We start from the raw sequence: 17099 nt of genomic DNA, 5'->3' as shown, positions 1-17099 counted from the left end.
ATTTTGAGTGTTTCCTGTCAACAGCCCTCTGCCAGCAAGGAGAGACATGTGATCACTGACCCACCCAGACTTCTGGAGGCGGACCCAAACACTTTGGGGAGTTGAATTGCAACAAATATATATTTTATAGAAACAGTGATAACTTATTGTAACCAAATGACAGGAATGTACAACTTTGAGAGCCTTAGTATGGAAAATGCCCTCACGATTTGAGTCCAAACTCCGATTTGTACCATGTTCTGGGGCAAAACCCTGCTAATTATGAATATTGTAGACACTGTATTTAAGCTAGAGTCATGGAAAGTTATTGGGATATATGTGGAAGGGAAATGTACCTTTGTATAATTTTTGATGAAAAACCAATGTTGCAAAACCCACTAAAATTGAAAATAAGTTGCCATTTTTGAATGCAAGCTCCTAGAAACGCCAGAGTCGGGACACGGATTATCTTTAGTAATATATGATATGTGTATGTGATGTCAAACAACTGTGTACCTGGGAAATATGTATTTGTATCAGGAATAGATTTGTGTGCACATTGACCAGGGGAGTGCCATTTCTGCAGGTCATAAAAATGACATCACTTTGACACACTATCCCTTCCCAAATCAGGGACCAAAGAATCTATTGACCTATCAAATCAAGAGAGGGGCAGGCTTAGTGATGCTAGCCTCTCCACCCGCTTTTTAAAACACATAAAAAGAGACTGCTGGGACAGGTAGAGACATTCAATTCCATTTGCTGCGGAGCGTGCTGACCGACGACTTCACATCCAGAGATCCAACACTTAGACTTCCAAGCTAAACAGAGACTACAGAACTTTGAACCTAGAAGGACCACTGCAAGCAAAAGTATTCTCAGCAGGCCTTCAGAATCCAGCAAACCTAACCAAACTATTCAACAGCTGGGCGAGCTGTTTGAATTCTTTGCCAATAACTTTTTCCGGAACCGCAGACCAGACCCGGACCGCTGTGAGCAGAACCAGAGATCCGGATCGCTGTGAGCAGAACCGGTGCCTGATTGACCCGCCGAGCAGAGAGAACCGCCGCTGGATGTGTTGACCAGATCCGTGACATGTGTTACAGGGTCGTTATGGTTAAGTTGCGCTACTAAAAACCTGTGAAATTCACTAAAAAAACTTTATAAATGTGACATTATGGTTCAAAGTAAAACCAAAAAACCCCTGAAATTCGCCAGTTATTGTAGGCTAAGCAACCATAACTGCCCGCACCACGGTGCACTGCTAACACTACCACCGAGGACATGAAAGATGGCATCACAACTGTCAATGATGACATCACTGATGACATCACATGTGTAGCCCCTTCGTTTTTGTTCACTGCCATATCTAGGCCAGGTGGGTTTATTTACTGGCAGTCAGAAACTTAACTTTCAAAAGGTATTACATTTATAAATATTGCTATTCTCACATGTTCTTACACTACTTTCCTTAGAATGTATTCACATCTTATGATGTACATATATAGGGGAGGAAGCAGGCCTGAAACACAGCAACCATTTTTGTGCATGAATATAATCATGTAGATTATACACAGTTGGTAATCATACTGAGTCTTGTATGCTTACTTTACTCTCCACATATAAGCCCCATCTGTGTATGCATTGTAGTCTATTTATGTTTTGTGTGTATTACTAGACATATGTAGTAAGTGATGCATTATTAGCAACTTAGTACATGTTACACAGACTAGAAAAATGTTATACAGAAACATTCACCTTTTCATTATAGAACTTTGGAAAGTACAAATTTAGCACCTCTGTGGTGTCTGCTGCAGCCAATACTTACATTTCTGTATGAGTAGGTTCTTGTACTGGAAAGAACACTGCAATGGAATTTTCTTTAAAACACTACATTGTGTGATGAAGTGTGTACTTTATTAGACATGTCCCGATAATCCCTGATATTGTTTTGCTAAAATTACATTCACAACCCCTCGTCTGAAATGTAACTGGACATGTGATGTCATCAGTGATGTCATCAATGACATTTGTGATGTCATCTTTCATGTCCTGGGTGGTAGTGTTAGCAGTACACAGTGGTGCGGGCAGTTATGGTTGCTTAGCCTACCATAACTGGCTAATTTCAGGGGTTTTTCGGTTTTACTTTGAACCATAATGTCACGTTTATAACATTTTTTTAGTGAATTTCACAGGTTTCTAATAGCGCAACTTAACCATAACGTCCCCTTAACAACGTTTTTTTAGTGAATTTCACAGGTTTTTAGAAAGGGAACTTAATCATAACATCTCTTTAACACAGTTTTTTACTGAATATACACTTCCATCAGGTGATTTTGGGAGATATGTACTATACTTTCCTTACTTTATATAGATGTAACATAGAACATACTGAACCCCCTCACTAATAATATTTGAAAGGCATGGACTGAGCGCCTGTCTGCAGACGGGCGCGGACAAGATCAACAGTACCCAAACAGTCAGGGGATATCTGGAATTGTACTATTTTGTTATATGGAAACTGCAGAACTTTGAAAAAGGACACATAAGGACATTATAAGTACTAATAAAAAAATAAGTGAACCTAAATGTCTGGAACAATTACCATGCATTTAATGACCATGTAGAATGAAATGGATTATACCATAACAAAAAAAGCTATTTGTCCAATGTAATTACCTCACAAAACTGTGCAACCAGGAGCGACAGTAGACACACACAGTACAACGAAGAGAAATTACAACAAAATAGTAAGTGAACATCATTTTTCTTATATGTGTGTGTATTTGTTTGGATGAGACGCAGAAAAAGTAATGTATTTCTGTTGTTTTGACACAGAAATGTACTGTACTTTGGAGTGGCTGGAGGAGAATTTTCCGCATGGGGAAATGTCAGAAGATAGCGATAATAATGGTACACACTACTCTGCATTAGCAAATTAATGATCAGCATTTTATGGTCAGATAACATATATATATTTATTTTCAACAGACCAGGTAAAAAAAGAAGAATGGGCAACAAACGACACAGAGGAAGATGAAAAGGATGGAATTGAAAATGGACATACTAAATGACAATTTTAACAATTTAAGGCAATTTGTGGAGGAATTTGTTAGAGCAAAAAAAGATTTCACTGTCCCACATGTACCTGCCCCCTTCTCCATTTCCTAGTGAACCATCCACAAACCTTGAAGAAGAAAAGAAAGGTTCTGATGAAACATCCATCCCTTCATCCCCTCACAAATCATCCCCTCAGAACCAGCCACATTAAACTCTAATTCCCCTATATTTGTTTCAGTATCTGCTTCCCCCAGTATTTCTTTTGATTGATTTGTGTGTGTGTATTGGCAATGTTCTTATGTTAGTTGTAGTGGAAGGTTGTGAGGCAATTTTTTTATTTAAAAAAGAGTTAAAATGTTCACGGACAGCGCGCCTGTTCGAGCTGGCCATAAACAATAGAATACGGATGTTCTAATGGCAATACACCTACCCCTAGCAATGGCATCCAAGATGGAACAGATCTTAGAACACACCATCTGGTCAAGTTGTGCATAAATGAACAGAATGAGGTGTCCTAAGGAGATTATACCTCTCCGTACTGCTCACAAACAAGATAAAAAAATTCTTAGAATACACCAGGTGTCCGGGATGTCTGTAAATGAACAAAATGGGAGTGTCCTAAGGACACTATATCTGTCCATACCATCCGCAGCCAAGATGGTATTGTCAGTAGAACAGGCTCAGTGGCCGGCATATCCATAGGCAAACAAAATGGAGGTGTCCTATGGACACTGTATCTGGCCGTACAGTCAGCAGATCATGGACTCACATGCGCACTTCACCCATAAGTACTGCGAACAGCGTGTCTGTCCGTAACAGTCCATGTCACTTGTGTCGTACTTTTAATTACTTTTAGGACCCGAACACTGTCCAAAGAACACCCGCGCGCATGCGCACGTCCATTAATCTGCATTGACTGTCCAGCGGGCACACATTTCCTTTGCAGGACGTCATCATGTGACCGCACCCACACTGAGCGTGTGGACTAATTTGCTCAGTTTGTCTGCTTCCACAACATTTCAAAAAAACTTATGTAAACATGGTAAATTATTTTACAGTATAAAATCACCATTTCACATGTCCCATACAATGGCCCTACCTTTGAATGTAGTGTTTGGAAGTTTTGCAATGCTTTTGAGTGATCAATAAGGTCACGAGCCACACCCCGCCACCCCTATAAATGGCCACAGCCCCAAGCTCATCTTCATTGTGCTTCTGGCTATAGCAGATTCACTTGTGCTGCCTTTACAGCTGTAGCGAACTTTAGCTGACTAATCCTTATGGCATCCATGGCTACTGTTGCTTCCTTAGCCTCAGCACCACCCCCAAACCTTCCACCGCCACCACCTCCCTAAGGGCCTGCAGAGGGAAATACGTGTGAGGATGTAGAGAGCGAGGAAGAAGAGGAAGAAGAGAATGAGGAGGAGGAACTCTGCACTACAAGCACTCGCCAAGAGTCGTGGGTGTGGCGGTTGTTTTACGTTTTTGGGAACATACCAAAAGCATGTGCAAACCTGGTCAGGTGTAACCAGTGCCAGTTGGTGCTGAGTCATGGGAGACCTGGTGTGTACAGCTTTGGTCCGACAACCATGAAGCGACACCTAACTTGGTTCCACAGTGCGGACATTCTCAAGGTGGTACCATGTGAAGAACGTAGTAGATTGAGTTCCTCCACAGCATCCTCTGTGTCCGATCCTCTCACCACAAGAGACACTCCTGTGGGGGAGCGCATCCCTCCAACTGCCTCACAAGCCATTCGCGATGCTGTTGACCCTTACCTTTCGAGGGTCACAATATTGTGTATGTACTGCGATGCAGTACTCTGCAGGGGGGAGAGTTTTCGAAGTGCTTTTGAGGCTACGATCACGGAGCACCAGAAGATCTGTGCCCTACCTAAGTAAAGGCCACCCTACATCTTTTTCTCTCCACCTGCCCTTTCTAATCCCCGTGGTTGGTCTCCCTTCGTTACCCTCCTTTGCCCTCCTCTCCTAGTGTGTCGTGTGCTGAAAAGCAATAAACTGGAAAACAACAAAAAAGGCTCCTTTCAGAGCCGCCTTTCCCAGTTTAACAGTGAACTATCAAGTGGCGGTTGTAGGCCCCGTGCATTTCTCAAAAAGTCTGCGGACAGTCGTAGGACGCACAGCAATGAGGGTGCAAGCAGAGCAAAACCAAAACACTTTTCGCTGGAAGTAAGTGGTGGCTCTGAAAAGAGCCTTTCGGTGGTGTTTTGTGTGTTTCGAAAACTATGGATTGGAAAAAACGGATTGCCAAATAGGGGACTATGAATCCAAAAAAGGTTGCTATGTCTTTTGTACATTTCGAAGAAAAATCTGATTGCCAGCATATGTGAGATGGACTTCATCTCTGCAAAAAATGAAAGTGCTGCGAAACAAAATATTTTCATTGTGGAATGAGGACATGCCAACATCTCATTGAAAGACACAAACAGCCTTATTAACATTGCGCATCGCTTTTTCCATTTTTGGACCAAATGCAGAAGAATGCAGCCATCTTTGTCGTTTGGAAAACATGTCCATGACCTTTGCAAGTCCTTCCTTCATTGCAAATTGCAAAGAAATTCCAGAGACATGGCCTAAACTGTTTCCTCCGCAATGAAAGATAATCATATCAGGATGAAGCTCTGTCTGTAAAGTAGCCACGTCCAAGTCCAGCCACCTCACGCCGTGCAAGTGCACTTCCACATGAGGAAATCTAAGATCTGCAGATGGACTGCACTTTTCTGCATGCACCATCAACCAATGTATCCATGAGTCTCCCAAAATCCAGATAATCTGTTTTCGAGCACACATAGCCATGGCTGTCTGGTGTCCTGTCAGGGAGAAGATGTTCGCAGTAAATGTCTCAGTTCAGAACACACCCACTGAACTTTACAGACCAATCCCTACCTTCGCATATTCTCATTTGCATGCGTCTCCACCCCAGAATCCCTGTTGGTAATACGCGCTGTCTGCAGACTACCACCATGTCCGCAGACACGTAGAGGATCAGTGCGTGACAACTGTACATTTAAATATCATTCCCCTTTTCCCCTTTAAGGTGGGCTCTGAAAAGAGACGTTTGTTTTGTTTTTTGCGCAGATGCCTTACAGACACCTGTTATTTTGTATTTTTTAAAAAAAATTTTCTTCTTACTTTACTCCAACAATCATTACAGAACCTTCTCCAAAGCAAGCCTTACATTCCAAAAGAACATGGCATTTCCCAAAGAAGATAACGCAACACCATCTGCTTCAAAATAAGCTGCATTACTGGGAACAATGTTCTTGTGGCTGCAGAAAAACATACCAGCTCGTAACATGAAAGCATGCATGCCACGATTGATGTTACACCTCCCAATAGTTTGATCAGGACAGAAAACAGAACTGTTGTCCCATTTTCCTCTAGGGAGTAACCCAGAAAAAATTACTTTCGCAGTTGGAAAGATGTTAATGACTGCTTGCACCAACTGTTCCAAATCTTCCAACACGTAGCCCAAATGGCAAGCACCGTAGTGCAAAAGTACCACATGGAGAGTGGTCATCCTACGCATGTCTCTGAAACTTGGAGAATTGCAGCAACATTGCGATCACTCTCGGCGCGCCACGCCACCTTCACTCCTCTCACATCGAAATTGTGTGCCACATGTCTACTTTCGGAATAGTGCTGTAAACCATGCAAAAAATATCTCCAAGGACCAAAACCCTAACTCTCTCCACCTCTGCCATCTTCAGTATACGCACCGTCTTTCCACACAAAATAACAATGTGAACATCTGATTGGCTAATGCCTACAGTCCCCTTTCCATGCTTTGATTTGCCGTAGAACCCCGTGTGTGACATGCCCTACCCGCGGACAAGCACTGTCGACGTGCAGCACGTAACTCTTAGCCAGTCCTTCTACCCTTTCGACATCACTTGTGAATCCATTCCCTCATTGGACACAGCTAAGCAGTTACACAACCATCCGCCAAACACATGCAACATCTCTACATCTAACTCCGTCATCAAAATGTCACACTTCAAATGTACTATTGATCACTCTGAATGCAAGTCACATATCATTACAAAGCACCTACTTCAAAAATGACTGTACTACTGAATTTCTACGTACAGCTCCATGCATGAGTACAAAGTACAGGTATGTATATTTTAATCAAATAACATGTTCAACCCTTATGATTTAATGTAAACAAATTAATGCCACTAAATCTCCATAGCCAATACACACCAATGCTCCCCCTTTAAGTGCAAGACTTCAGATTTTTCATTCACAAACCGCACTACTTCTTACTGTCTCCCGCATAACCTATACATACGTAACAACACTCCCTATTTAGCGCGAAACTCGATTTTCCATTAGAAAATGGCACAATTTTTTATTGTGTACCGCATACATTAATGCTACTTCCAATCCGATCGTATGAGAAAAATAAATGCTCCCGATTGCTGTGGTGACATCTCCCTCTGAGGGTCTCCCAATTTTTCGGATTCGTACTTATAATATGAAAGTAGTGAATTTTTTCCCATCTACTACAATGCCCTTTCACTTACAAACCTCTCTGTATGGACAACACAGCTTAAAAAAATTGTACTCATTTGCGAATCACGTTCAAATAACATACTGCAAATAACATACAAAGGCAGTACATAGTGTAGTGAAATGCACACATACACTCTGTTGAGATGTCAAAGGAGAATGCTCTGATGAAAGATGCAAAATTAACGTGCAGAGTAACATCACTGCTTTAAACACACAAAGTTACTAACTTCTTCTTTTTACAATCGCAGTGAAGACTACTCTCCTGAAAATCAACAGCATCTACACTGCAAACGACATATCCGATGAAACCTGGTCAATCCGCAAAAAAAGGTAAGTACAGTACTACCTTTATATTCTTACTGCTCCTCAAAGAGACTGTGTGGGTTATTTATTTAATTTGTGCACCAAAACAAACATTGATTTCTGAACCATCCTACCCACAAATCCCCATTTATTGAACAAAGCATAACAGGCAGAGTGGCTCACAAATCCCTTTGTTTTTGCAACTCAAATAACATACAGAAGCCTTAGAATGTTAGTACTAGAAAAGAAATAGCTGTTTCAATTTTATACCATTACGTTTACTATTAATGCTTCTCCTCACCACTAGCTCACTTTGTACTGTCATCTGAAGCACAGTGTAGTAGTATACAAACAGAAAATTAGGCTCCCCAACTCATTATAACAGGCCAATGTCCATTCACACAGCACCACACACAGCTTCCCCATCAAACTCATGCACTCATCCACACAGCACACATACATTGTACAACAGACCAAACCATGCCTTCTTTTTTTCAACAGACCCCAAAGAATGCCTACCAAAAAGCAAGTCCACAGAAAGGAACGCAGAAATAGAGCAAATGAAAATAAAAGTGTCCAAAGTAAGCATCCATCTGTAGCAGAGTTTGTAGAGAATGTTGGAACAAAACACCTAATACAGTTGTTTAGCGAAACAAAGGAAGCTTCAACTACTGAAACTGTACCTCCTCTATCAAAATGTGGCACGAAACACAAAACGCTTCATAAAAAATTGGCTACTAGTACTGCTAACAATGCTCCTATTAATCCTGATATAGTAACAACAACCCATAGTAAAAAAAGTATTTTAGCAAAAATGTTTCACCACAGAGTCCTTCAGAATCTAATAAGAAGAGGACCGAAATCATCCTCAACCCTTAAAACCTACTGTAGAAAATTAATCCTACAAGCTCTCGTAGACAGTGCAATCCTTCTCAAAAGGAAGGTGTTTATATTGGTGTTAAATAGGATGAAACCACTAACAAAACTAAGTACTAATCTACAAAAGAAACTTGTCAATAAACGGAATGTGAACTAAAATAACTTCTTAAATATTTGTGGAGGAGAATGGAGTCACACAACAACCACAGAACCATATTTTAATGATGAAGCATACAAACAACATAATCAAACAAACACAATTGCCATCCATAGCAGTGGACAAGGGTATGAAAAAATCAATAATACCATCATGGAACAAGAAACACTGCTTACAAAAGTATCCCCTGAAAACTTAGAATGACCTCACGATTCGACTGAACGAGACCGTCCAGTATACAAATGGCCATGCACATTAATGTGTGACATTCCTAACAAATCTTTCAAATCTTTACGTCAGTTCCTCAATCAGTATGTGAAAGGTAAAGACAAAATTAAAATGAAAGTGCTGCAAAGATGGATATCTGTCCAGTGCGCAAATACACAGGACTACAAGGACATTCATTAGCCTGCATTTCAGGACCTATTTGCAAAAGCACCTTCCATGATATCAAAAGGATATCAATACATCATTCAAATGTAAGAAATCTAGTGCATAAAATGTACTATGCTAAAAGTCCAGCTTTAGAATTAGCCAATTTAAATAACACTCTTCTGCATGGTACACCCAAATACCTACAACAAGAAATCGACCGTATCCAGAGAAAATATTTTGAAAGTGAAAGCCACTTTCAAAATGCAATAGTTTTAGAACAGACTAGAAACAATTCTGCACATAGCAACTTTCTTTTACACGCATACAAAAAAGAAATACTAAAATTTAAAAGTGCATCAGCTGAAGTACCAAACCATGTGTGTGTGTGTTGCCGCAGAACGTTTTACAAAAGAAACACAAAAAAAATAGACATATCATACAAAATAGAAGACAATGAAGATTCCAAATGGTTTGAATTAGCTCTCTACCTTGTAGCAGAAAACAAATACCAAATAAGTGAACCCCTAATATGTTGCAGTTACTGCACTACAAAACTGGACAACAACCAAACTCCTTCACATGCTATCACAAATAATTTGGAATTGTTCCCACTACCAAAACCCCTGTAAACAACTCAATTTATAGTAGAGCATCATAATTCAAACAGTTCACCCATTTCAAGCAATTATACGCCTTCGACCAAAAACATCAAAATTACCTCCCTCTGAATTGGTGAAAGGCATTTGTGGCAAAGTAGTTTACTTGCCATTAGATCTAACAGAAAATGTACACACTCTAGGAGTGCAACTTCCAATACAGCATTCTTTAATTGTCTTGGTAAATGGTGTACCAACAAAAGAGAAAAACATTTGGCAACTACTGGTGGACTTACATAAACTTAGACAAGCCTTGCAATATCTAAAAGACAATAACGAATACTACAAAGAAATACATATTGAAGAAAGCTTGAGGGAAACAACTAAAATAATTCAAGAGTCATCAGAAACTGGTCAATTTGATCTTCTGGATCCTGCTGCAGTATCCACTCTTTTGGACCATTACACAATCCATCCATTGCATTCCAATGAAAGCATAGATGATGCACTAGAAACTTACCAAATGCGACAAACCAAAGGGTCACCAATGAGCATATGGGAAAAAAGTATAGAAGCACATGCTGTTCCACTGCTATTTCCTACTGGCAAAGGCGGAAGATATGATGATAGACCCACTCAGATTACAGCATCAGAATACCGCTCATTATGAATGTATTCGCAAGATCCCAGATTTAGACAAAATGTGGAATACATATTCCACCTACTCTTTGAAAGTGAACTAGCAACCCTATGTTACGGAGTTGCACACGTTTTGAAATCTGGAACCCACTTTACAAATATGTCAGCTACGCAATTAATACAAAGAGTACAAGAAAAAGATGAGGTTTTACAATCAAGTATAACAAATCTTTTTGCAAACATGTGTGGTACAAAAGAATACTGGTTCCGATGGCACGGAGATGCACAGTGTATGATCAGAAACCTTGACCACCAACTTGGTTTGTTAGACTAAGTTGTGCAGAATATGCATGGGAAGATTTACAAGAGTTCCTATGCATATCAAACAACAACAAAACCAAAATATATATATTAACACCTGGAGAACTTTGCTCTCTTGATCCAGTTAATGTGTCAAGATATTTCCATCACCGTTTCATTGCCATACTACACTTTATTTGTAATGAAACTATTCCTCCCCTCGGAGAGCTGCAACACTTCTTTTGGAGAAAAGAATACCAAGCGAGAGGAGCACCACATATTCACATGGTTTTATGGATCAAAGGTGCACCTAAATTTGGTCACAACAGTGATGCCACTGTTTTACAGTTCATCCAAAAATATGTCACTTGTGAAATCCCTTCACAACGGACACATAGTGACCTGCATGGACAGATTTTACAATTTCAAAGACACAAATGTGGCAAGTATTGTTGTCACAAATACAAAAGCAAAGGGAAGTACTACACCAAATGCCGCTTTGGTTTCCCTAGACCAGTTACAGAAACAGGTCAAGTGAGCAACTTCATGTCTTCAGTTCGACATAGTGTTAAAGGTAAATCACCTAAGAACATGTATTACATAAAAAGAACAGAAAAATCAAAATATATCAATGATTACAATACAATCATTGCCCTCTTATGGAATGCAAACACAGATGTGCAATGCATTGCAGACAATTCCACTGCAGTTGCACAATATGTTACAGCCTACTTAACAAAAGCAGACAAAACAGATCTTCAAGACCTCTGGAATGACCTATCATCAGACAAAACACTACCTCAGAAACTATACAGCCTAGGCATAAAAATGCTCTCTCATAGAGAATGTGGCGCCTACGAAGCGGCAGATCGTTTAACTGGTACTGCTTTGTATGGAAAATCAGACAACATAGTATGGCTAAGTCTTGGTCCTGCTAAATCTAGAGAAAGAGTTCTAAAATCATATGAGGACATAGAAACAATTGCCAGAAATGATCCCAACAGCCAAGACATTTTAAAAAAACAATTTACTGGACACATACTATCCGAACAGGAGTAGCACTTTGGAAAGCACATGTCTATACCACATAAGTCAAAACGTTGCATACAAAAATAATATAAAAGCCGATGAAAGCAAAGGTAGATATAGAGTGACAGATTGTGAAGCCAGCTTAGTGAAACTTACCAAACAAAGCTTAATTAATCATGTCAAATTGTCATTAAAAACTCCTCAACAGAAAGAACTCAATTACATGTCTCTGCCACAACTTTTTAAACCATGGAGAAAAGAGGAAGAAATACTAGATAACTATGACTGCTATGAAGATGCTTTAAAAGCAAATGAAAGCGCTATCACCAATGTGAACTTTACGCAGTACAAAACAATGTTGCACAATGAACCGCAACACGAAGAAGAACTTCAGGCCCACTAGATCAGGACACTTCCGACAGTAGTCAACTTTCCATAACAGGAAGTCAAGAACCACTAGGACAGCCACCAATAGCAAATGAGGCAGAATTAGCTATGACAGAAGTAGAAAACACCATGTGTCACTGTGAAGAAGATACAGAAGACTTAACTGTACTACAAGCAAAACTTAACAAAGATCAGTGCACCATTTTTGAAGAAGTAACAAAACAAATTGCACATGGTGTACAACACGAAAATAAAGAATGTACCTGCCAAAATTACAAACCTATACTGCTGTACGTCAGTGGTGAAGCTGGGTCAGGAAAAACATTCTTAATCAAAATCATCAGCAAGTTCCTTCAACAATTGACAAACAACAAACTGTCAGCTGTTCTAGCTGCCCCACAGGTTTAGCTGCCTACAACATAGGCGGTGTCACTTTACACCGATTACTACACCTTCCAGTAGAACACCAAAACAAATTACAAACTTTCAGCAGAAGCTGCAATGGAACTAGGCAGAATATTTAAACAAATGAAAATGCTACTAATAGATGAAGTGAGCATGGTCTCCAACCTAATGTTGGCTTTGATTCACCTCAGATTGCAAGAGGTACTGAAAACAAAGTACGAAAAACTATTTGCAGGGAAGCACATTGTCATTTTCGGAGATCTTCTACAATTGACACCAGTAAAAGGTGAACTTATTTTTAAAACCTTAGGACAAAAACTCTGCCATAAAACTGTTGGCAGCATAGGAAATGTCAACATTTGGCAACATTTCCAATACAGAGAATTAACAGAAAACATGTGGCAATCTGCAGATCTCACTTGTGCCAACATTTTAAGAAGTATTAGTGTTGGTGTACTATCGCAAGAAGCACAAGCAATATTAAAAAACCAGCACATTCATGCACTTTATGGTGATAATGCATGTGCTACTGATGTTATGGAACAATTAGCGCCCAAAAATGTCAATTGTATGGCCTTAATGCCAACTCTTGCAAGCTGTTTCAAATTCAATGAAACAATGTTAAAAAAAGAAATGCAACCAATAATGGAAATTTGCACCACAGACAAACTAGACGTACATGGTATGACACTACCCATGTGTGAACAAGCCACAATAAGAATAATACCTTAGAAAATGTAATCTCCAACCCAACTGGGTTGGAAAAAATTATCTTAAATTAATTAAATTAAATTGTAGAGTAATGCTTAAACGTAACCGTGACGTGGAGCAAGGGCTAGTTAAAGGGGCACTGGGTACAGTTGTTGGCTTTCAAGCATACCCACGTGACAACAACATTCAGTTTGTCAATATTCGCTTTGACAAACTTTCAGAAGTGAAAAGGATAGGGCGCACAACTGCTTGATTCCTTCTCTTCAAAGACATGTATGTACGTAGAGAAAATTTTTTTCTAACGCTTGCATATGCAGTCAGCATTCATAAATCCCAAGGTCTTACCCTAGACAAAGCATTGATAGATATGGGAAACACAGGGCCTCATCACGACCTCGGCGGTAACCCTTAAATCCGGCGGTAGCACTATTAACGCCAGATTTAAGGGTCTGCCGAATCAGGGCCTCGGCAGATTTCAACCCAGCTCTGAGCTGGTGTGAAATCTGCTGAGAATTCGCGCTCATACCGCCGGCAGGAAATCCGCTGGTGGTATGAGTGCGAAATTTCCCCATTGAGCCCAATGGAAAATGGGGCATTCCCGAATGGGCTCAATGGGGCATGCGGACTTCCAAGTCTGCCCAACTTGCGATCCCGCGCTATTAGCGCCGGGGGCTATGGCGGTCGCGCTAATACCGCCCGCGTTAATACCGCCGGCTTTACCGCTGAGGTCGTGATGAGGCCCACAGTCTTTAAAGTAGGCATGAACTACATAGCACTATCACGCTTATGTACACTTAACAGTCTATTTCTAAGCAACTTTGATGCATGTAAACTGAACGCTGATATTCCTTACATTTTATAATACAATAGTCTGCATTCACTGTACACCCCCCATCTGCAACAATATCCTGTTCCAGAAAAAGTAAAACGTGGTAAAAGAAAACTAATTCAAACAGAAATGCAACAAAATCTGATGGCAAATCCTTCAAAGAAAACAAAAGAAGCTAAAACGTCATCAATTAGCACAAGCAAAGAAGAACCTATTAGGGAAAGTAAATCAGGTACTTCTACAAAGAAGGAACAAAATCTCAGAAAAAAACACTTAGAGACACAACTAGGTGGTCCATTCAAATTTTCAAATGAAACTGGTGTAAATTTCTATGCAAATGTAGCAATGAATATTCTATTTCAATTGCTACCAAGTGTTAACAATATTTACTTACACAGTACAGACCAATTGTGTTTGCAAATGTTAGTCCTTCATAGAAATGCAACAAACAATCCTGACAATACGTACAGTGTTCACGGAATAAGACAAGAATTGGACTACTCTGCTGGAATGGTGAGATTCACTATACACTCACAAGAAGATCCATAAGAATTTCTAATGTACTTACTACAAGTACTGGAAAACAAAAACATACCTATGAATGAAATCTTCCAGATTTCATACATATAGAAACATACATGCACTCTCTGTAACAATGTGATACAGGAACACATCCCAAATGAGTGATTTGTGTATGTATTCATACCTAATTGTGAATCCATTCCATTTCAGCAACTTGTACAGAATGCAAACCATGGCAGATGATGTGCTATGTGCAATTCAGATAATCACTCCACCTTACTGATACAAACACATAGTAACTACATAATACTTATGCTTCTATGTTACAATTCAGATGGTACCAAAAACAACTGCAAGCTGACTGGATTCACACATGGTCAAGTGCCACTTGGAAAGAAAACCCTTACAACAATAGGTATAATCTACCACACAGGCGCTACAACCAATGCAGGTCACTACACTGCATACATTAAAAAGAAAAGTGGATGGTTCAAATGTAATTACTCTAAAGCAGAGATTGCCAGCTAATCTTACAAATGCATATTTAATCTTCTTAAAGCCAAAATGTAATAACTAAGGTGTACTACAACAGTAACAAAAATTCAAGTAAACGACTATAAACAGTTAGAATACGCCAACAGGTATCTAACTGCCCAAGAGTGTATAACAACCACACAGATAAATGAATACCACAGATCGGTAAGAAAAAATGCACAGTTAGAATACGCCAACAGGTATCTAACTGTTTTTAAAAATCTGCAACAAGCCAACAGACATAACATTAATCAGAAACAACAAGGAAACAAACACTCAAAGAAAACAAAGAAATAGTTTGTAGCATAGCAAAGAAAGGTTTTTTTTTAATCCAACAAGGATCTTTTTCCCCCAGACCAAAGGATTAGAGAAACAAACACAGAAAGTGTGCAAAATGCACAGTACACTGGTTTGTAAACTAAATATGAGGGTCCAAAAAGGTAAAATGTCTATTGTACAATGTAATAAGTCTTCATGAAATACAAACACTAACATGCTCTTTTCTTTTATCACAAAAATTAAAAAAGGATATTTCCACCAAGTTCTAAAGTTATGTAAGAAATATATGGATTCTCAGCAAAGTAAACAGTAAGTATAATTGCACACATGGCATACATATTCCAATCTGCACGTCTGATCTCTGGCAGTAATATGGTGCAGTGGTTGTTGGCAGGGCCTACCATCTTGGATGTATAACCTACCACCTACACCCTGCGGCCAAGCAACCAAGGCTATAGGTCATACCCACAACCAGCGCAGCATATTAAAACCATGGTGCTTATAATTCCACTACTTATAAGTGTACTCTTGGGTGCATGGTCTGCAGCCATGCACCTAAGATTTTAGGTCGTGCACACATCCACCGCACCACAGCACACCCATGCTGACTTATAACCTCACTGCTTATGACTTCAGTCTTGGGTGCATGGCATGCACCCAAGCCTATCGGTCCTGGCCTGAACCACCACAGCATATTGCACCCATTCTGGCTTCTAACTTCACTATGTATAAATTTGGGTTTGGGTGCATGGCCTTCGGCCACGCACCCAAGACTGCAGGCCCTCCCCACAACCACCTAAGTGATGTGCGATACTACGGGTGTATCTACAGCTTTGACATGCTGCAGTGGTTGTGGCCAGGGCGTAGAGTCTTAGGTGTATGTCCATAGATATTTCAATGCATGGGTGTGCAGTGGCTTATAACTCCAGTGCTTATAACTTTGTTCTTGGGTGCATGGCCTTCGGCCATGCACCCAAAGCTGTGCACACTCCCCACAACCATCTGATCGATAAGCAATACTACAGACGTATCCATAGCTGTGACATGCTGTGGTGGTTGTGGCCAGGACCTAGATTCTTGGAAGTATGGCCTACGGTCTACGGCCTGCGGCCATGCACCCAAGACTCTAGGCCCTGGCCACAACCACCGCAGCATATTACACCCATGGACGCTTATAAATCATTACAACACCCACAGAATGAAACATTATAATTGTAGCAAGTGCTTATAACTTTGTTCTGGGGTGCATGGCCATGCACCGAAGACTGTACACACTCCCCACAACCATCTGATCAATGAGCAGTACTACAGGTGTATCCATAGCTGTGACATGCTGCGGTGGTTGTGGCTAGGGCCTGGAGTCTTGGAAGAATGGCCTACGGCCTACAGCCTACGGCCATGCACCCAAGACTCTTGGCCTTGGCCACTGCAGCATATTACACCCATGGTCGCTTATAAATCATTAGCACACCCATAGAATGAAACATAACTGTAGCAAATGCTATCCATAGAAAAAAAAAACATTTTAACAACTCCATGTACGCAATTTCAATGTTCGCTAACACCACGCATGTCCT

The sequence above is a fragment of the Ambystoma mexicanum genome, chromosome 6p (genome assembly GCF_040938575.1).
Source record: "Ambystoma mexicanum isolate Mex_15411 chromosome 6p, UKY_AmexF1_1, whole genome shotgun sequence".
Lineage (NCBI taxonomy): Eukaryota > Metazoa > Chordata > Amphibia > Caudata > Ambystomatidae > Ambystoma > Ambystoma mexicanum.
This window is presented reverse-complemented; position numbering follows the sequence as displayed.